At 41.7% G+C, this 15468-nt stretch overlaps 1 long non-coding RNA gene across 1 annotated transcript; it reads right to left on the bottom strand.

Annotated features, from left to right (window-relative positions):
* Positions 1–1607: 1607 nt before the first annotated feature.
* On the bottom strand, positions 1608–14053 carry LINC02868 (long intergenic non-protein coding RNA 2868). The gene is made up of 4 exons (XR_002914492.2): positions 13968–14053; positions 13312–13408; positions 2202–2257; positions 1608–1752 (listed from the first exon to the last, which is right to left on the bottom strand). It is a non-coding gene; the product is annotated as a long intergenic non-protein coding RNA 2868 (long non-coding RNA).
* Between the last annotated feature and the right edge of the window lie 1415 nt (positions 14054–15468).

A 15468-nucleotide genomic window follows, 5' to 3' on the forward strand; every position in this document is an offset into this window, starting at 1 on the left:
CCCCTTCCCTCTCTCTCCTTACCTTCTCCGTTACTCTCTCTACTAATCGTTTGTGTGTTTTCATGCAGGAGCTCTCATCATGGTCTCCTCCACTCCACTCCCTCCTAGCTCTGTCTTTTGAGAAAGGAATGCTGTTCCATTGCTGCCATCCCACCTGCCTGGGCTCAGAGAACCAGCACAGGCACAAGGGCTTTCCTGAGCTATGATCTCAAGGTCACTTGTATCAGTACCTATACTCTGTCACCCGGGGCGCAGACATCCAAGACTGCAAAGTTTTATTCTCCCTGGTTATTTTATTTCCTGTGAATTACTGGAGATTTCCTCCATTCTTCTTGTGGTTTCTATTTCTTTTCTTTTATCAGGCTCTATAATTTTGCTGTTGTAGCCAGTGCATTGTTTTGTACATTCTTGGTTTTAAAAAAATGACAGAAATTCAATTCCAATAAGCGCCAATGATAGAGAGGATTTGTGGGCTCCTGTAACCAAAACAAGAAGGGCAGAAACAGGGTTGGACATCAGTGGCCACTTGAACCAGAAGCTGGAGGCTCTCGGGACACACTCTCCTCACCCTTTTTTCCTGCTTGCTGCAGGCAGCTCTATGCTTTCTGGCTGGCTTTCCTCTCAGGCTGGAGGCATGGATGCCAGCAGTTCCCATCTCACATGTTCCCAGCTTTGCGTCCAACAGGGAAGGACTTGCTTCTTGGTTCAAAACACCTTTGAAAGCACCTGGTTAGGCCAAGCACGGTGGCTCATGCCTGCAATCCCAGCACTTTGGGAGGGCAAGGCGGGTGGATCAGCTGAGGTGGGGAGTTCGAGACCAGCCTGAGGTGGGGAGTTCGAGACCAGCCTGACTAACATGGAGAAACCCCATCTCTACTAAAAATACAAAATTAGCCAGGCGTGATGGCACATGCCTGTAATCCCAGCTACTCGGGAGGCTGAGGCAGGAGAATCACTTGAACCTGGGAGGTGGAGGTTGCAGTGAGCTGAGATTGCACCATTGCACTCCAGCCTGGGCAACAAGAGCAAAACTCCATTTCAAAAAAAAAAAAAAAGCACTTGGTTAATATCTTGGAATATTAAGTCATCTTACAGTCTGAGGGAAAATGAGAGAAGCCCTTACAGAGCCTCATCATTGGGGGGATGTTCCTAAGTGAAAGGATGTCAGTGCCAGAAAGAAGGAGTCTTGGCAGATGATAAATGTCCACTGCAGACCAAGATTAAATACATCTTGGCTCTGACCATCTCTCATCTCTTTCCCTCTAAGTGCTCTTCCCCAAGTTAGGAGAAGTCTTCTTTTCCAGAAGTCTTTCTGTTTGACAACTTGGTTATGGAGAATGTGACCCCAGTACACAAAGTTTTCTGTGGGCAAAATGGGGAAGGAATATATATTGACAACAATGGTGGTGAAAAGAGAGAGGGAGAGGAGGATCAGATTACACTGTAGTTTTCACATGCCACTCAGCAAATCTAGACCAAGTCTCTAGCAATATTTTCATTGACATAACTCAAGTACATCTTTGGGCTTTCATTATAACTGTGAGTGGATACCTGTTATAGAGACAAGTGGTTAGCACTAGAGCAATGGTTTTCAGAGTTTCAGATGGAGCAGAACACTGTTTATTTATCACAAAGAAAATAGCATGAACTTTAATATGTAGAACAGATCAGACCAGTTATACTGTAATTGAAGTTTTCCTTCTGCTACCCTCCACAGGAACCTGAGCTCCACAGGACTCAATGAAAAAGCAACTGTAACAGAAGAGATAGGTAAGTTATGTTCTCTGTTTACTTTATGTCTGAATTTACTTTGAAACGCTTCGGCACTGGCAGTGTGATTTGCTTGTATATGTTATTTAGATGTAATCTGCACCCAAGGGATGATAACTTGCTGTAATTGGGAATGCATACTCCAGGGACAGTTAGCTAATATTTACCAAGGCAGCAGACAACAGAGAAAATGAGAGCCAAGTGAAAGGAGAAACCCCTTATAAAATCATCAGATCTTGTGAGACTTATTTACCACCATGAGAACAGTATGGGGGAAATCGCCCCCATGATTCAATTATCTCCCCCCAGGTCCCTCCTACGACATGTGGGAATTATGGGAGCTACAATTCAAGATGAGATTTGGGTGGGGACACAGCCAAAACATATCACCCGATAACAAGGTTAAGAAGGGGAAGAGCCAATATCCTCACCTCCTCAAGGTTGGATCCAACTTTTGTGGGGCCTGAGACTTACATACCTTCAGGATCTTCTTTGAAAAAGAAGTATTAAAAATTATACATACAAAATTATCTATGAAAATGAATGTTTATACAGAATGAGAAAAAAAATGACTTCAAATTTTTTTTTTTTTTTTTTTGAGATGGAGTCTCTCTCTGTTGCCCAGGCTGGAGTGCAGTGGCGTGATCTCAGCTCACTGCAACCTCCACCTCCAGGGTTCAAGAGATTCTCCTGCCTCAGCCTCCCGAGTAGCCAGGATTACAGGCATGCACCACCATGCTGGGGTAATTTTTGTATTTTTAGTAGAGACGGGGTTTCACCATGTTGGCAGCTGGTCTTGAACTCCTGACCTCAGGTGACCCACCCGCCTCGCCCTCCGAAAGTGCTGGGATTACAGGCGTGAGCCCCTGTGCCTGGCCGATGACTTCAAATTTTAAAAAGTTTACAAATACCACAAAAATCCCCCAAATAACACAGTATTTCTATTAATTAATGGTTGATATGGCTGTGTAATACATTTTCTTATGTTTTTTGCTGCTTCCTCTTTGATGGCCTCTTCATGTCACCAGCATGTTGTAATACTTTCTATAGAGAGAATAAAATAATTTGGTGCTTCCTCTAACTTGGTTGATCAAAATTTTTTCCATGTTAATTTTTAAGATTCATAAAACATGGAACTTCAATAGACATGTTCACTCTTTGTAGTTCTTCCACAAGGTTGCACACTATAAACAGAAAAATTCTGATGAATTTAGTTTTGCATAATATCTTCACAAAAGAAAACATCATGGAATGTTTATAATTGTATACCCTGCGTATAGAGCACACTCCTGACAGAATGTCCTTTACTAGAAATGGATGAGAACGGAATCCTCCACTTAGAATTGTTTATGTCTTGATGGAAAGACACTTTCAGAGATTAGTTTCTGGCTTTGCACAATTAAAACCTTGTTTCTTCCCCACTCCCTGTAAGGATCCAGTGCTGGGTGCCATAGCATAGGTTCATGTTCATAGGTGCTCTGGTTCTGTATCTTCCTGTTATATCACTTGGTAAGTTTGCCCCGTGGGTGGTAAGAATATTCCTGCACAGGTCAGCTAGGAATAAGTTAACTATACATGGAAATGCCTGCAAACCACATAAATACCTCCCACTAAACCTCAGCTAAATGTATCACCAACTCAACTTTCCTTAACTAGATCCCCAAAATGCTTACAGTCACTCCCCACCACCTGAAAGGGGAGACTGGCTGAAAGAAATTCATAATGGAAAGAGAGAGTGCCTTATTCCATTGTGGTTCAAATCCATCCTTTGCAACATTTATAAAATCGTCTACCATGTAAACAGATGGCTGGGGACCCTCCCAGGGCCTTGGAAGTGGTCCATCACATGAGAGCGCTGATATTTAGCTTCATTTGTTTCATAATACAATGCCTCTCCACCAAACTGTAGAGGGTCACCAATATTTACCTTGGGAACAGCCAGTTGAATTAGGTGGGTTTGCAACAAAGGGAATAAATGGAAGACAGGCTTTTTCTATTTATAAGCTTCTGCTTATAATCATCAGCAAAACAGTCACACATAAAATAACTGCCAAAAACTTAACAAAACTACATGGCCAAAAGTGCAATTTAATATAGTAGAAATGAAGTACAAATTACAACAAAGGTGGGTGAATAAAGAGGGTGGATGGATTAATCATAGGAAGTTTTCTGGAAAAGGTGAGCTTGAAATAGCTTTTGTAAGGAGTGAGGCATAGAAAGAAAGGGGAAAATGCATTTGAGGAAGGCCTGAAAGGTCTAAATACACTGAAGAACACCAAATTGTATATAGGGATCAGCTGAAAATTGACTGGAAAGGCGTGTTCATGAAACACAGCATAAAATTAAATTTTAATAAGCCTGTTTATGGTCAGAACGAAGTAACTAGTGCACATCTGGTCCACCAAGTGTCAGCAACTAGAAAACTACACAAAAATATTAATATCTGAAATAGTTATTTTCAGTTATTGAACAACAGACATTTCAGGCGTGAGATCTCAGAGAGATGAGAAACAAGTGAGGTGAGCCCTGCCATAGCCCTAGCCTTTTATTTCAATGCATTTTCTGGACCAGTTGCAGGAAAGGGGAATTCAGTCAGAGTATGGCAGTCTCATTGACTCAAGAAGTCAGAGACTGGAGTTCAGGAAGGCTGAGGCAGCTGGATGGAACTTGTGAGACAGAGTAGCAGAGTGAAAGAGCAACACAGAATAAGTTCCAGAAATCTGCAGAGGATCCTCTTGAATCTTTGGCTAAATAATAAGATGTATATGTTTAAAGTGAAACTCCATAAGCCCTGGGAAATAATAAATGATTAAGGAAAGATAAATTATGGGGAACTATAAACTGAGCAACTACCAGAGCTTGCACAGGATTGGGAGATATTTGAGTTCAGGCCAGCCAGAATGGAAAGACCTCATTGGGTACTTGATGCATTCAGGTGAAATCCCAGAAAGGGTATGTCTTACTAGTAGGGCTAAACTAGTCCTAGAGCAAAGGATACTCTAGACTCTTTCTAAAAAAGCCTCAAAGGGATAAAGCTGATCTGAAATTAATTTATTGCAAGAACAAAAATCAATAATTTTTAAAGAAACACAAGAAAATTTAGGCTAACAATGGAATATTCACAATTGCCAGTTTCCAGTAAAAATTATTAGACATGCCATAAACAAGAAGTGTAACCCATAATGAAAGGGAAAATCAGAAAATAGAAGCAGATCTAGAAATGACAAAGATGGAATTAGCAAACAAGGACTTTAAAACAATGATTATAAATTTGTTCAAGCAATTAAGGGAAAACAGGAACATAATAAATAAGTAAATGGAAATCATTAAAAGAAACAGGCCAGGCACGGTGGCTCATGCCTGTAATCCCAGAACTTTGGAAGGCCGAGGCAGGTGGATCACCTAAGATCAGGTGTTCAAGACCAGCCTGGCCAACATGGTAAAAACCCATCTCTACTAAAAATAGAAAACATTAGCTGGGTGTGGTGGCAGGCCCCTGTAATCCCAGCTACTTGGGAGGCTGAGGCAGGAGAATCGCTTGAACCTGGCAGGCAGAGGTTGCAGTGAGCTGAGATTGCACCATTGCACTCCAACCTGGGCAACAAAAGTGAAACTCCATCTCAAAAAAAAAAAGAAAACGAAAAAGAAAAAGAAACAAATCAGCCATCTAAAGCTAAAAAATACCCCAATATCTAAAACAAAAAGCCCACTAGGCAGATTTAAAAGCAGATTCTACATTATAGAAGAAAAAAATTAATAAAAGACACATTACATAAACCCTAGAGCAAACTATTAAAAAAAATTATAGCTAATAAGACAATAGTGAAAATAAAATGAAAAAATAAATTTTTTAATTCAAAAGAAGGGAGAGAGAAAGGAAAACAAAACAAAACAAAATGAAACCAATAAATCAATAGTTAACTGATTTAACACAGCTATATCAAGAATTGTATTCGGTAAAAATGGACCAAAATCATCTATTAAGAGGTACTATTATACTTGGTAGAAAAGTATAGTAGGATCAAAATCATCTATTAAGAGATACTATTATACTTGGTAGAAAAGCAACATCCAACTATATGTTTTCTACAAGGCTTAGTTTTTTAATACAAAGATACATACAGGTAAAAGTTAAAGAACAGAAGATACACCCGGCAAATATTAATTATAAAGCTAGAGTGGCCACTTTGAAATCAGACAAAATAGACTTCATGATAAGAAATATTTCCAGGCCGGGCGCGGTGGCTCACGCCTGTAATCCCAGCACTTTGGGAGGCCGAGGCGGGCAGATCAGGAGGTCAGGAGATCGAGACCATCCTGGCTAACACGGTGAAACCCCGTCTGTACTAAAAATACAAAAAATTGGCCAGGCGTGGTGGCGGGTGCCTGTAGTCCCAGCTACTCAGGAGGCTGAGGCAGGAGAATGGCGTGAACCCGGGAGACAGAGCTTGCAGTGAGCCAAGATCACGCCACTGCACTCCAGCCTGGGTGACAAAGCAAGACTCCATCTCAAAAAAAAAAAAAAAAAAGAAATATTTCCAGATTAAAGGGAAATATTTCATCATGAAAAAAGGATCAATTGATCAAGAATACTTACAATATTCAATGTATGAGCACCTAACAACAAAGTTTGAACATACACAAAGAAAAAACTGACAGAACTGAAAGAAAAAATACAAAAATACAAAAGTATAGTTCGAGATTTTTAATAACCCTCTCTCAGTAGTTGACAGAACAAAATTTAAAACAAGAAAGTAAAAACTGTCTTCTGCTTGTTGTAGTCCCTCCCCAACCAAACTCCCAATACTATGCCAGTCATCAATTCCAAGCTAATATTTGATGAATGAAAAAAATCCTCAAAATAAGCTTTGTTTTCCATTAAAGAGAAAACAACCCCTAAAAATAAAAAATAAACTTCTACTAGCAAGACAGATACACAAAAATAAATATTAATAATAAAAGAAGGGACAGCATTATAAGTCTTATAGACATTAAAAAATAAAAAGGGGATATTATGAACCACTTATGCCAACCAATTAAAAAGTTTAGTTGAAATGGATAATTCCTTTGAAAACATGAATAACTCAAATTGACACTAGAAGAAATAGAAAATTTCAACAATTCTATGTTAAGCCTAAATAAATTGGATTTGTAACTTAAAATCTTCTGACAAAGTGGACTCCGGGCCTAGACAGATTAAATAATGAATTCTATCAAACACTTAAAAAGGAAATAATACCAATCTTAAGCAAAATCTTTCAGAAAATAGAGGGGGAAGAAATACTTCCCAACTCATTTTATGAAGTCACCATTATTCTAATAACAAAACCAGACAAAGACATTAAAAGAAAATTATAGTCTAATTCCTTATGAACATAGCATAGATAAAAAATTTTTAACAAACTATTAGCAACTAGAATCCAGAAATACAATTGAAATGATAATACATCATGACTGAATGGAGTTTATTCTAGGCATGCAAGGTTATTTAACATTTGAAAATCAATCATAGTCATTCATCACATTAATAGAATAAAAAAGAAAAATCCTATCATCATTTACAACAATGCAAAAAAATCATCTGATGAAATTCAGTGCCTTGTTATGATTTTTAAAACTCAGCAAACTAGGAATAAAAGACAACCATCTTAACCTAATAAAGGAATCAATGAGAAACCTGAGCAAATACTGTAAATTAATATTGAAAGACTCAACATTTTCCCATTAATATTGAGATCCAGGCAAGAATGTTTGTTTTTTCTCTTCTATTCAACATTATATTGGTGTCCCACCAGTAAAATAAGACCAAAAAAAAAAAATTACAGATTAGAAAAACAAAATTTAAACTTTTTTTATTCACATAGTACACAATTTTCTTTTCTTTTCTTTTTTCTTTTCTTCTTTTAGTTAACAGAGGTGAGGTCTTGCTGTGTTGCCCAGGTTGGTCTCAAACTCATGGCCTCAAGCAGTCCTCCCACCTCAGCCTCCCAAAGTGCTAAGATTACAGGCATGAGCCACCATGCCCAGCCATGTACATAATTTTCTATCTAGAAAATACTAACAAGTCTACCCTGAATGGCTACTACATTAATAAGTGAATTTAGTAAGGTTGTAGAATACAAAGTCAACATAAAAAATCAATTGTATTTCTGTATACAAGCAACAAATAAGTGAGACATTAAAATATAAAACATCGTTTACAATAGCATCAGAAATAGATAATATTTTGGAATTAATTTAACTAAGCATGTATAGGACCTATGCTAAAAACTACAAAAAAACTACTGAAAGAAATTAAATACATTTGAAAAATGGAGACACATACCTGTTTGTGAATTGGAAAACTCAATATTGTTATGCTGTCAATTCTCATCACATTGATATATAGATTATACGCAACCCCAATCAAAATCCCAACAGGCATTTTTTCTTTAAGCAATTGTTATACTGAACCTAAAATTTGTAAGAAATGAAAATAGCCTATGTTAGCCAAAACAATTTTGAAAAAGAAGTTCAAAACTGAAGGACTTAATTTGATTTCAAGACTTACTTTAAAGCTACAGTAATCAAGAAGTATTGCCTCTGGCTGCTTCCTCATTATGATGGTAGAGTTGAGTAGTTGTAACAGGAACCATATGGCCCAGAAGGCCTAAAATCCTATCTGGCCTTTCACAGAGTTTGCTGACCTCTGTGATACATGATGCTCATATGTAAGACACTCCTATCTATAACTCCTGGCCTACCAGGTATTATTCCACCACTTTCTCTGTTACTCATTATAGCATATTAAAGTGCAGATAAGGGAAAATAATTTTAGAAATAATCTTTAATCCCTTCTGATTTATTTAAAATCAAAATTGTTCATAGATTTTGGCACTTTATGGTTAATAATATGTTATTTGCAATATCCCTTACAACTGTGTACAAAGCCATAGTGGAAAACCAGTCCTACCAGGATGAAGATAATTACACATTAAATTTGTATTGTATATAAATATGTATATGAGGCATTATAAGCATTATTTGACCCATTTTTTAAATGAGGAGGCTGTCTGGCAAATGCATCTATCTATTAGAGCCTGCAGAAAGTGAGGAAGGCATGGTTAGGAAAAACAGACCAATTGGACAGTGGAATTAATAGGTTCAAATTGGTGATAGATTGGGCATAGGTAATGAAGACAAGAAAGTATTGGAAAAGTAATTTTGAGAGTTGTTGGGAATCTGGGTTTTTAGACAGTGTTGCCATTGACCTGGTAGGAAAATTGTGAAAAAACATTTATTTCGCCATTGAGAGCAGATTGATTATGAGTTCCATTTCTAATTGCTTAAAGTGGTGCTTTCCAAATTAATGGATTTACAAAGTACCTGGTCATCTTGTTAGAATGCAGATTCCGATTCAGTAGTTTTGGGACAAGGCCCAAGATTCTGCATTTCCAGTCAGCTTCCAGGTGATTCTGATGTGACTGGTTCAGGAACCACACTTTTTTAGAAAGGCATTAAATGTGACCAAAGGAAATCCAAGTGTAGATTTCTTCTGGAAGATAAAAGGAGGGTCCTGACAGGGAATACTGTTTATGCAGTTGCAAAGAAGCTATTTGTCTTCTCTAGAGGCAAGATACATAACTAAGGGCCTGTAATCTTGAGGAGATTCTCAGTGCAGAGAAGAGAAGGATCCAGAGCAATTAAGGAGAAAGGAGACAGAATAAGAGCTATCAGAAAAATAGAAGAACCAGGAGCATTTAGAGTCCTTAAGGAATCCTACGGAATATTGAATTTCAAGGAGTCAATCGATGAATTCCAACATGCAACTCATTCATCACACCATCTTTCCTGGCCCCTTTTCTTTGCCTCCTTTGGTCTTTTTTCCAGCGCTCTCTAGAATGTAGTAGATGCTTACTGGACTGTCTGTCCAAAGCTTCCCCACTCTTTTTTTTAGGAAAGCCTCCCATCATCAATACGACTACCACAAAAGCTGCCATGTTTTTATGTGACTCTCTGTCCTCTTCCTACAGTTGATTGGTCCAGGCATGGACACCTGATCCCAGCTCAACCAATCATAAATTTCTTCTCTGGGATTATTCAAACTAGGATTCTACAGAGACAAAAGTTGTCAGGTGCAAAACAGTCTTTATAATAGGGAAAGTCGCTAGGCACAAAATCTACTAGTCCTAATATGCAGCCATGTTAGGAGCCAGTAGAGAGAAAAAGTAAAGACAGGTGATGGAAGACAGTCCTAGCAGTGTTCCAGTTTTTGTTCCAACTGTTCCCAAGCCCAGTTACTTTCGTTCCTTTCCCATGATTTGGTTATTCAATGTTCCCTTCAGTGACCCAGAAATTTCCCCCTGTTGCCTAAGTGAGTTTGAGTCACTTGCAACAGAATCCTGACTAATACATGGCAAACCTTATCCCCACTCATTTTGTCTTATACACCATCTTCCTTTGGGCCCCTGCACCCTGTTGACTGCAGCTTTCCCAGGTTTTTCCTTAGAATGACACCAGGCCAAAACCAGCTGCTGGGCAAGGACCATAAACCCCACTGTTGGTCTTGGTGGATGTTAATGTGTCACTGAACACCAATGTACCAAATCGATGTGTTCGTGGCAGCAGCCGAAAAGAGCCCACAAAAGTCTAATATTTGGCACACTGGGGGCTTCACTGGCAGATTGTTAAGACCCTGGGGGCAAAACTTAATTTGCATAAGTATTTGCAATGCACAATTTCCTTTTTATTCATTTACACTAAATTATATTCATTTTGGAATCCCCAAAGTTATTGCTGTTGACTTCTCTCCCCTTACTTCATGTTCTAGATATATTTCCCCGAAACTGAAAGCCGTTTTCATCTCTAGTTTTCTGGATGCCTCAGATCCCAGGTGAGGTTTTATCCCTCCACAGTTCTTTAAGATTAGCAAAATAAATTAACTCCTTAACTGCTGGGAAATTTAAAAAACAAAAAAAACTGCTGTTTTGCAAAAATGCAAATATTATTAGAACGCCCTACTCTCTTCCCTACCCCCAACACACACACACACACACACACACACACACACACACTGGCACGCACACAGGCCTGGCTGCACTCGAGAAGCCCACTCCCACCACCCCTTCTGCAGACAGAAATGCTGGCATTCGTAAGCTGTCACACTGAGGAAGACAGCAGCTGTGTTATTCCATGATTTATAGAACAGATTTGCATTTCCTTGCCTTTGAAGCTTGCCTATAATCTGCCACATAAATATTTGAAAGACAGGATGGTAGAAACAGATCTCAGCAGCTTAATCGAACACTTGGCAGGTAGAGGACTTGGGCTGGTGTTCATTTCAAACACCCCCATTGCCCTGAGGCCTCTTGGTGTGTGTGTACAAAATTGAAATTCAGTGTTCAAACCCAAACCTACAGTCACAATTCCACTTGAAGGAAAAGTCAGAAGAATGCCCCTCTGAAAGCAGGTTTTGTTTCGTCTGGTCTGCTGAGGCAAAAGCCCAGTAGTCTTCCTTAAATTCTGCTCCAGGAAGCAGGAAGCAGGGAGCATAAGTGTCTCAGCCACTCCAGAAGCCCCAAGTGTGCTCATGCAGGGACAGGAGCTCTGCCCTGCCTCACGGAGGCCCTGAGGCCACAGAGAGGCACTTTCACCAGTGAGCAGGCACATTCCTGTCCTGGAGACCAGTCATAACTCTGGCTGCCCCAGAGAACCAGGATTCCCTGGTAGGGGATCAGGCAAGCCTTCGATTTTCCATGCATCCACCTTCATGCAGCTTTTCCCAAAATATGGTATGGAGAACACTTTCTGAAGTTCATGTTAAATGGCCACAGTCACAGTGCTTTTTTTTTTTGAGACAGAGTCTCACTCTGTCGCCCAGGCTGGAGTGCAGTGGCACGATCTCAGCTCACTGCAAGCTCCGCCTCCCGGGCTCATGCCATTCTCTTGCCTCAGCCTCCTGAATAGGCGGGACTACAGGCGCCTGCTACCATGCCCGGCTAATTTTTTGTATTTTTTTTTAGTAGAGACGGGGTTTCACCGTGTTAGCCAGGATGGTTTCGATCTCCTGACCTCATGATCCGCCCGCCTCAGCCTCCCAAAATGCTGGGATTACAGGCGTGAGCCACCACACCCAGCCAACAGTCACAGTGCTTTTTAGCCCATTATAAGCTGTAAGTCCTGCAGGAAAAATAACAGTCTAAGTTGATTTAATCTAATTATTTAAGTGGAAAATATGCACTTTTATTTTCACAGTAGTTCTATTAATATACTATTGGAGAATTAAAAAAACGAAAATTGGCCAGGTGCGGTGGCTCACGCCTGTAATCCCAGCACTTTGGGAGGCCAAGGTGGGCAGATCACCTAAGGTCGGAAGTTCGAGACCAGCCTGACCAACATGGAGAAACCCATCTCTACTAAAAATACAAAATTAGCTGGGCGTGGTGGCAGGCACCTGTAATCCCAGCTACTCGGGAGGCTGAGGCAGTAGAATCACTTGAACCCAGGAGGCAGAGGTTGTGGTGAGCCAAGATTGCACCATTGCACTCCAGCCTGGGCAAAAGGAGCAAAACTCCATCTCACAAAAAAAAACGAAGGAAAATTATGCCCTAGTCTGATTCAATAAATATGTGTTGATCCCCCATATGTGCTCAAGGAGGCTAGCCACAAAGGTGTCTTCACACTCAAGACAGCCCAAGAATGCCACTCATGGCCCACGTGTCTTATCAGAAGTTCTACAAGGTAGAGGGTGGGCAGGGGAACAGAAAGAGGATGCTCTTGAATGTAAAGGACCTTTTATAAAATTCAAAAGGGACAAGGGCAGAAGGCACAGTGAATGGAGACCCAGATTGAAAGTCAGGAGACAAGGTCAGTCTAGCTCTGCCATGAGGTCCATGTTCTTGGTCCAACCACTTCACCTCTCTGGGCCTCTGTTTTCTCATCTGCAGAATGAAGCAGTTGACCTAATAACTTCCAAAGTTTCTTTCATGGTGATATTCTATAGCAGGCTGGGGCTAAATTTAGATTTAGATTTGTCCAAATGATGGAATGGCCTCTTTTCCCATCCCTTCACAGATGTCTACCTGGATTCTGGAGCTCCAGGAAAGAACCCCCCTGTGTCCACAACGGGGGGTCCCTGGTGCCTGCAGAACTTAGGACAGGGAGTTGGGGAGGTGGGGTGGTTAGGGACAAAACCCAAATATGGACTCCTTAAGAGAAATTTCAACCTTAAGAAGAAAGGAATCTGATCCAGGCAGCAGCACAGTTGCAAGTCAGAGGAAGCTGCGGTTCCAGGTCTAGGGTGGTGGACTCTACTGTAATCAGCCACCCTGAAGTCAAGCAGACATCTGGGGTGTCTCACCAATCTCCCAGCCCCTAGAATGCCAAAAACCCTGCTTTGAGGCCCTATAATATTATCACATGGGGGTCAGGGAGCTACTCTCCTTCAATACTTCCAAGCAAACTGCCTGGAGCCAAAAGTCCAGGAAGACTAAGCACTTTGCAGATTTGAGTGAGAAATCCCCAGGGACTTCCATAGAAACTGGGAGTCTCAGAAACACCTACCAGGTTGGTTTCCTGAGGCAGTGAGCCAGGGAAGGAGGACTGATGGTGATGTTGCCTCATTTGGATGCTCCATGAGCCTACGCAAGTTTCACAAAAGCTTCAAAGGAAAACAAGATATCAAATGAATCCAGTAACAACATTCTGGGGAAAGGCTACCTGGAAGAGAGACAAAAGGGGGCCAGTTTCCCGAGAAAGTCTAGGGAGGCTGCCTGATGTCACTGCTGACAGTGGAAGCAGGAGGACTCAGCGCTCTCTGGACTGACCAGGCTGTGATGGGTGTGGCAGGCCAGAACTGGGCAGGATCATTAAAACCCTCAGAGAGGTTTTCACTGCAAGAAAGAAGAGCTACCAGGCCTGGAGGGGAATAAGATTGGGGACCCAGGCTGCCAGTGAACTTATGTCCAACCAGAAACTCAGCTGCAGAAAAGTGGTAGGGATTGTTACACCAAACTGAGAATTACAGTCTCTGCCTCCTCAGCCCCTGGCAGAGCTGCCACACATGGCAGCAGCACTGTCCTGCCTCCAGGTGAAATAGGAGCCAGTGGGATCACCCACCACACTGCGGGAGCTATGAGGTGTACAGGAGCATGGGGAAGGGATATCAACACACATAAAGAAAGTGGTTCCATCCTTGCCTTATATCTGTCTTTTTATACCTCCGTAGATGTGGCCAACAAAATTGCTACATGAATTGGACACTGCCCAAAGAAGTCTTTAACACCATTCCTGGGTTCTTTGTCAAAACCATGGTGGCTTTTCCTGTCTTCACAGAGCTAAGCCCATTGTTCTGTGGTCCCTGCAGCTGTACCTCTGACCTGGGTGGAGCTGCATGTCTAGGCAGGAGAGGCTTGGGAAGCTAGAGTTGTTGCTGGTGATCTGTTTTCAGCTTGGGGCAGGAGCCAGGCTGGGTGCCAGAAGCAACTTTTGATCAGTCATTAGGCACAGACTTTGCTTCAGCCACATAGCCACCTCATTCCTGCCTTGGGGCCTTTGCACTTGCTGTTGGCTCTGCTTGGAGTCCTCTCTCTTGATCTGCACTGGACTTGTTGCTCCCTACTTCATCAAATGTTATCTTCTCAGAAGGACCTTCCATGTCCACCTCCAGTGCAGGCCCTGTTCACACTCTGTCCACTGCTCTGCTGATTTCCTTATGATAGTTACGGCACCCTACAAGGATCTTGTTTATCTGTTTACACGGCCACTGTCTCTTTCCCTACGGGAATGTCTGGAACCTTAGCTCCACCAGGGTCATCTGAAGGCTCCCAGGGTGACCCACACAGACCAGACCCCAGCCTGCACCCCAGGAGGCTCCTGCTCCCCACATACACAGAGCTCACCTCAGCCTTACCTCGCAGATGAGGAAGACTTTGGCGCCCACACAAATGCCCATGTGTGTCACGGCCCAGACAGCAGTGTTCATGCCTGCGAGAGGTCAGGGCAAGCCTGTCAGTCCCATGCTGAGATGCGAGGCCCTGGACACCTCCCCACCTCAGAGGGTGAAGCAGGGAGGCCTGGACACCCTCTCCATCTCAAAGGGCAGGGGGTGAGGGGAAGGCCTGGCAGGGGAGGGATCTTGTCTCTCTTGTTCATTACTGTCCACAACCTTCTTCACAATGCTGGGTATATGATAGGTAATATCTGTTGAATGAATAAATGAATAAATGCACACAGCAGCAAGCTGTGTGGCTGCTTATCCAACATAACTGTATCCCTGCGCTTCTCCCTTCCTAACATAACTTCAATCTGCTTGGCAACATGTCCTATTCATGACCACGTGTTTGCCCTAAGCTGTTCATAGTATTCTCTTTCCCTGTGCTAATAACTGGTTTTTCAAAAGGACCCATGACTTAGTTCTGACCAAAACCATGAGCAGAAGTCTACTAGGTAGGGCCGGGGGTTCTAAAAGAGGTTTTCCCCTTTATAAAAAGAGAAGCAGGCACTGTCATATTATCTGGATTAGATCTGCTTAGTACAGCTGTGCCTCACTTCTCACTCTGAAGAGAGTTACCGTGAGGAAAAGTGCAACCTGATGAAGATAGCTAGGGTGAGAGCTGGAAGAAACTGGGTCTTCTATGACATTATGGAAGAACTAAATTAACCATCTCTGGAGCTTGCATACCTCTGGATTTCTTGTTACGGAGCATAATAAATTTTCTT

Source organism: Pongo abelii, chromosome 1, assembly GCF_028885655.2.
Source record: "Pongo abelii isolate AG06213 chromosome 1, NHGRI_mPonAbe1-v2.0_pri, whole genome shotgun sequence".
Taxonomy (NCBI): Eukaryota; Metazoa; Chordata; class Mammalia; order Primates; family Hominidae; genus Pongo; species Pongo abelii.